This window comes from Heterodontus francisci, unplaced genomic scaffold (genome assembly GCF_036365525.1).
Source record: "Heterodontus francisci isolate sHetFra1 unplaced genomic scaffold, sHetFra1.hap1 HAP1_SCAFFOLD_51_2, whole genome shotgun sequence".
NCBI lineage: Eukaryota > Metazoa > Chordata > Chondrichthyes > Heterodontiformes > Heterodontidae > Heterodontus > Heterodontus francisci.
Window position 1 is genome coordinate 8,065,267 of NW_027141369.1, and position 5,716 is coordinate 8,070,982.

Sequence of the window (5,716 nt, forward strand, 5' to 3'; positions counted from 1 at the left end):
GGACTGTTTCATGTGGTTACCGAGTGACGACGAGAAGATATTAAACTTTGTTCTATTCAATCTAGCTGTGATGATGTTTGAATTTTTCTACCTTTTATAAACAGTATTTGAAGGGTCTCGGTAACAATGTTCAGTTTTGATGAGAGTGGGGTCTGGGTGAAGCATCATTTGGCAGACTTAGAGGTGATTACATTTGCTAAGGGTTTTTTTTTTTGCAGTGGTTTAAATAAAGGCATGCAGCATTGCCGACAGTGCGCTGCAGATGCTCTCCGAGCCATCTCCCGCGGGCGCTTTGAAGTTGCGGCCGGGGGGGCCGTTCGTGGATGTTTTGGGTGTTCGGGGCACCTTTTCACAGGACTTCTCTCGGGTCCCGCAGCTCCTTCTTCACCTCAATGGACTTACCGCATGCCGTGGCTGCAGACACTCTGGACTGTGAAGACAGCAGGATCGGAGATTGAAGAATCGGCAGCTGTGCTCGTCAGTTTCATCCGGATCAATTTCATTGAGAAAACAAAGAGCAGGTGTGGCTGGGGGAGGGCAGTGGGCCCAGGTAACATACACTAAACTAACTGTTAACTTTTAGATCGGGCTAAAATGAACTGATTTAAAGAGCCAGGGGAATTTAAACAGTTTAAGAGGGCAGATTGGGGTAGAAAACGTTAGGGATGGGAGCAGATGGCCATGGATAGAGTTGAACAGCAAGGGAGCTTCCAGCCCAGGAGCCATCTTGGAAGAGAGACATCCTGGAGTTAAACCCTGTCACCAGGTTTCATGGAGGCACCCAAGATCACGTCGATGGCACCAGCTAGACCTCATTGTCACAAGGCGAGCCGCCTTAAACAGTGTTCAAATCACACGCAGCTTCCACAGTGCGGACTGTGACACCGACCACTCCCTGGTGTGCAGCAAGGTTAGACTCAGACCAAAGAAGTTGCATCATTCCAAGCAGAAGGGCCACCCGCGCATCAACACGAGCAGAATTTCTCACCCACAGCTGTTACAAAAATTTCTAAATTCACTTGTAACAGCCCTTCAAAACACTCCCACAGGGGATGCTGAGACCAAGTGGGCCCACATCAGAGACGCCATCTATGAGTCAGCTTTGACCACCTACGGCAAAAGTGCAAAGAGAAATGCAGACTGGTTTCAATCTCATAATGAAGAGCTGGAACCTGTCATAGCCGCTAAGCGCATTGCACTTTTGAACTACAAGAAAGCCCCCAGCGATTTAACATCCGCAGCACTTAAAGCAGCCAGAAGTACTGCACAAAGAACAGCTAGGCGTTGCGCAAACGACTACTGGCAACACCTATGCAGTCATATTCAGCTGGCCTCAGACACCGGAAACATCAGAGGAATGTATGATGGCATGAAGAGAGCTCTTGGGCCAACCATCAAGAAGATCACCCCCCTCAAATCTAAATCGGGGGACATAATCACTGACCAACGCAAACAGATGGACCGCTGGGTTGAGCACTACCTAGAACTGTACTCCAGGGAGAATGCTGTCACTGAGACTGCCCTCAATGCAGCCCAGCCTCTACCAGTCATGGATGAGCTGGACATACAGCCAACCAAATCGGAACTCAGTGATGCCATTGATTCCCTAGCCAGCGGAAAAGCCCCTGGGAAGGACAGCATTACCCCTGAAATAATCAAGAGTGCCAAGCCTGCTATACTCTCAGCACTACATGAACTGCTGTGCCTGTGCTGGGACGAGGGAGCAGTACCCCAGGACATGCGCGATGCCAACATCATCACCCTCTATAAAAACAAAGGTGACCGCGGTGACTGCAACAACTACCGTGGAATCTCCCTGCTCAGCATAGTGGGGAAAGTCTTTGCTCGAGTCGCTCTGAACAGGCTCCAGAAGCTGGCCGAGCGCGTCTACCCTGAGGCACAGTGTGGCTTTCGTGCAGAGAGATCGACTATTGACATGCTGTTCTCCCTTCGTCAGATACAGGAGAAATGCCGTGAACAGCAGATGCCCCTCTACATTGCTTTCATTGATCTCACCAAAGCCTTTGACCTCGTCAGCAGACGTGGTCTCTTCAGACTACTAGAAAAGATCGGATGTCCACCAAAGCTACTAAGTATCATCACCTCATTCCATGACAATATGAAAGGCACAATTCAACATGGTGGCTCCTCATCAGAGCCCTTTCCTATCCTGAGTGGTGTGAAACAGGGCTGTGTTCTCGCACCCACACTTTTTGGGATTTTCTTCTCCCTGCTGCTTTCACATGCGTTCAAATCCTCTGAAGAAGGAATTTTCCTCCACACAAGATCAGGGGGCAGGTTGTTCAACCTTGCCCGTCTAAGAGCGAAGTCCAAAGTACGGAAAGTCCTCATCAGAGAACTCCTCTTTGCTGACGATGCTGCTTTAACATATCACACTGAAGAATGCCTGCAGAGTCTCATCGACAGGTTTGCGTCTGCCTGCAATGAATTTGGCCTAACCATCAGCCTCAAGAAAACGAACATCATGGGGCAGGATGTCAGAAATGCTCCATCCATCAATATTGGCGACCACGCTCTGGAAGTGGTTCAAGAGTTCACCTACCTAGGCTCAACTATCACCAGTAACCTGTCTCTAGATGCAGAAATCAACAAGCGCATGGGTAAGGCTTCCACTGCTATGTTCAGACTGGCCAAGAGAGTGTGGGAAAATGGCGCACTGACACGGAACACAAAAGTCCGAGTGTATCAGGCCTGTGTCCTCAGTACCTTGCTCTACGGCAGCGAGGCCTGGACAACGTATGCCAGCCAAGAGCGACGTCTCAATTCATTCCATCTTCGCTGCCTTCGGAGAATACTTGGCATCAGGTGGCAGGACTATATCTCCAACACAGAAGTCCTTGAAGCGGCCAACACCCCCAGCTTACACACACTACTGAGTCAGCGGCGCTTGAGATGGCTTGGCCATGTGAGCCGCATGGAAGACGGCAGGATCCCCAAAGACACATTGTACAGCGAGCTCGCCACTGGTATCAGACCCACCGGCCGTCCATGTCTCCGTTATAAAGACGTCTGCAAACGCGACATGAAATCGTGTGACATTGATCACAAGTCGTGGGAGTCAGTTGCCAGCATTCGCCAGAGCTGGCGGGCAGCCATAAAGACAGGGCTAAATTGTGGCGAGTCGAAGAGACTTAGTAGTTGGCAGGAAAAAAGACAGAGGCGCAAGGGGAGAGCCAACTGTGCAACAGCCCCAACAAACAAATTTCTCTGCAGCACCTGTGGAAGAGCCTGTCACTCCAGAATTGGCCTTTATAGCCACTCCAGGCGCTGCTTCACAAACCACTGACCACCTCCAGGCGCGTATCCATTGTCTCTCGAGATAAGGAGGCCCAAAAGAAAAAAAAAAGAGGGTCTGGGTGAGAGGCTGCTGAGTGTTACAGGGTCAGGACTGGATGCAGGAAGTTCTCTGACAGTCTCCCTCTATCTCTCTGATGGGTTTGAGTTGATTTACGACTGGTAGCTTTTATTTTACTTTTCTTATTTCGAGATACAGCACTGAAACAGGCCGTTCGGCCCAACGAGTCTGTGCCAACCAGCAACCACCCATTTATACTAATCCAACATTAATCCTATATTCTCTACCACATCCTCACCATTTTCCAACCACGTACCGACACGAGGGACAATTTACAATGGCCAATTTACCTATCAACCTGCAAGTCTTTTGGAGGTGGGAGGAAACCAGAGCACCCGGCGGAAACCCACACAGACACAGGGAGAACTTGCAAACTCCACACAGGCAGTACCCAGAACTGAATCCTGGTCGCTGGAGCTGTGAGGCTGTGGTGCTAACCATTGCGCCACTGTGCTGCTGTTGGTGTTTTGATAAATGAAGGAAGTTCCCTCCACCCATTTTTTTTGGACAGACAGTGTGGTATAAGGATGTAAAGGGTGAATGCTGAAGATAGTGGGATCAACCCCTCCCACTGTCAGAGTGATGATGGAACAGTCACATGAGATGAAGTTTGGGAGAAGAGAAAGCAGCACCCAAGATGCTAGCTTAGCAGGCTTGATGAGTGTGTATAGAGTATTGTGTAAATTAGAAAAGAGTTCTTAGTTCTTTCAGCAGGAACTGTGTCCAGAACATATCGAGAAACTCACAATTTTATTATTTAGGAGTCGGAACACAGATATTAATTCCAAGTGACAGTTCTGAGACCAATTAACAAAAAAAGTAGAGAATAATAAGACTCACTGATTGAAATCCCCCAGTGAGGAGACAGTTAAACAGGTGATCTGTTGGGGCATCCTTCGATCCAAGGTTTCAGCAACATTTAATCTCCCTTTTTGGTGAAATTCTCTGTTATTTGCAACTTTTATTATCAGCTTTGATGGGCGAGTGAAAAAACTGAAAAAATTGAACAGTTCCATCCTTTCTTTTCTTCCATCTTCTCTTCTTTCCATCAGTTTCTCTTTTCTGTCCCAGATCAATATAATGATGAGAATCCCAATTTAATCTGCTGTTTCTGGTGTTTTATCCATTCCAATCAAAATTTCAACATTCCAATCAAATCTATTTGTTGTTCCACAGTGTCTCTCTATGTGTTTTATTCTGTTGTATTCTCTCACAGTCTGTTTGATGATCGATGTTACAGCTCACTCTCTGTTCTGGTGAAGATCAGAAGCAGTGATCTCTGTTTACACCACCCAACAAGTAGGCCTGAGGCTGTGCCTCGATGATCATGTGGAGTTAAAGCAATTCTTCCAGTCAGTTAGTACAGTTGTCATTTCATGAGAAATTCAGTCATCATGACTTCGTCAGTGACCTAATGGTTCAGGTGTCTGAGTGATGTTAATCATGATGTGATCAATTGATTGTTTGTTCCAGTCTTTCCGTGGTGGGTTTTCACACTGAGTAGAAAAGTGTTGGACATGGTCTGGAAATGTTTCACAACGCTCCATTCCCAACTTCATTTACTGACAGAAGATATATTTCCATCATCACACAGCTGGCTGCACAGCCAGAAGCTGTGCTGAAGGTGACAGCCATTTCGATGCAACTGACAAGGTGGCTGAGAGGTTAAGGCGATGGACTGCTAATCTATTGTGCTCTGCACACGTGGGTTCGAATCCCATCCTTGTCGCTTGTTTCTGAACTGTTTAGTATATTATTTATGTGTGAAGTCAGCCTTGAAACCTGTTCTTGTTTCTGTCCAGACAGTGATTCCAGAATTGTTTATACTTTATTAAAATTGAGACAGACAATTGGAATTCTTCACCCAAATTGCACTGGAATGAAGATCAGATCGGGATCATGAAATGGAGCAGGATTTTTCCTTCCTTCCTTCCTTCCATCTTTCCTGTCTCTGGATTTACACCAAGTGAAAGACAAATGGAGAAAAGAAAATGGTGAGGGTGCAGATGCAGAAAGTTATCCTTTGGCAAGAAATTTATTTTCAAATCTTCTTGATAGATTATGTGAGTGAGCAATGCTTTGGCAGATGGAGTTTAAAATGAGGGTCATCTACTACCTACGATAGATCAGAGTGTTTTTTTGTAAGAGGTGAGATGTTAGAAACGGCGGAGGAGCAGAGACCCGAATACTGAATTAATAAAAGCTAGTGGACTGGGAGAAAATAATGTGAAAAGTGAACAGAATATGAAGATTGGAACTCATGTTGCAGTGATATAAAGCTCTGTGCTCCTGAAGTAAATGTCCAAGCCCAGATTGTGGGGAATCTGTGGAGAGTGATTT

At 46.7% G+C, this 5,716-nt stretch overlaps 1 non-coding gene across 1 annotated transcript; it reads left to right on the forward strand.

Annotated features, from left to right (window-relative positions):
• Positions 1-5,023: 5,023 nt before the first annotated feature.
• On the forward strand, positions 5,024-5,105 carry trnas-gcu (transfer RNA serine (anticodon GCU)). Its single transcript has one exon. It is a non-coding gene; the product is annotated as a tRNA-Ser (tRNA).
• Positions 5,106-5,716: the final 611 nt, after the last annotated feature.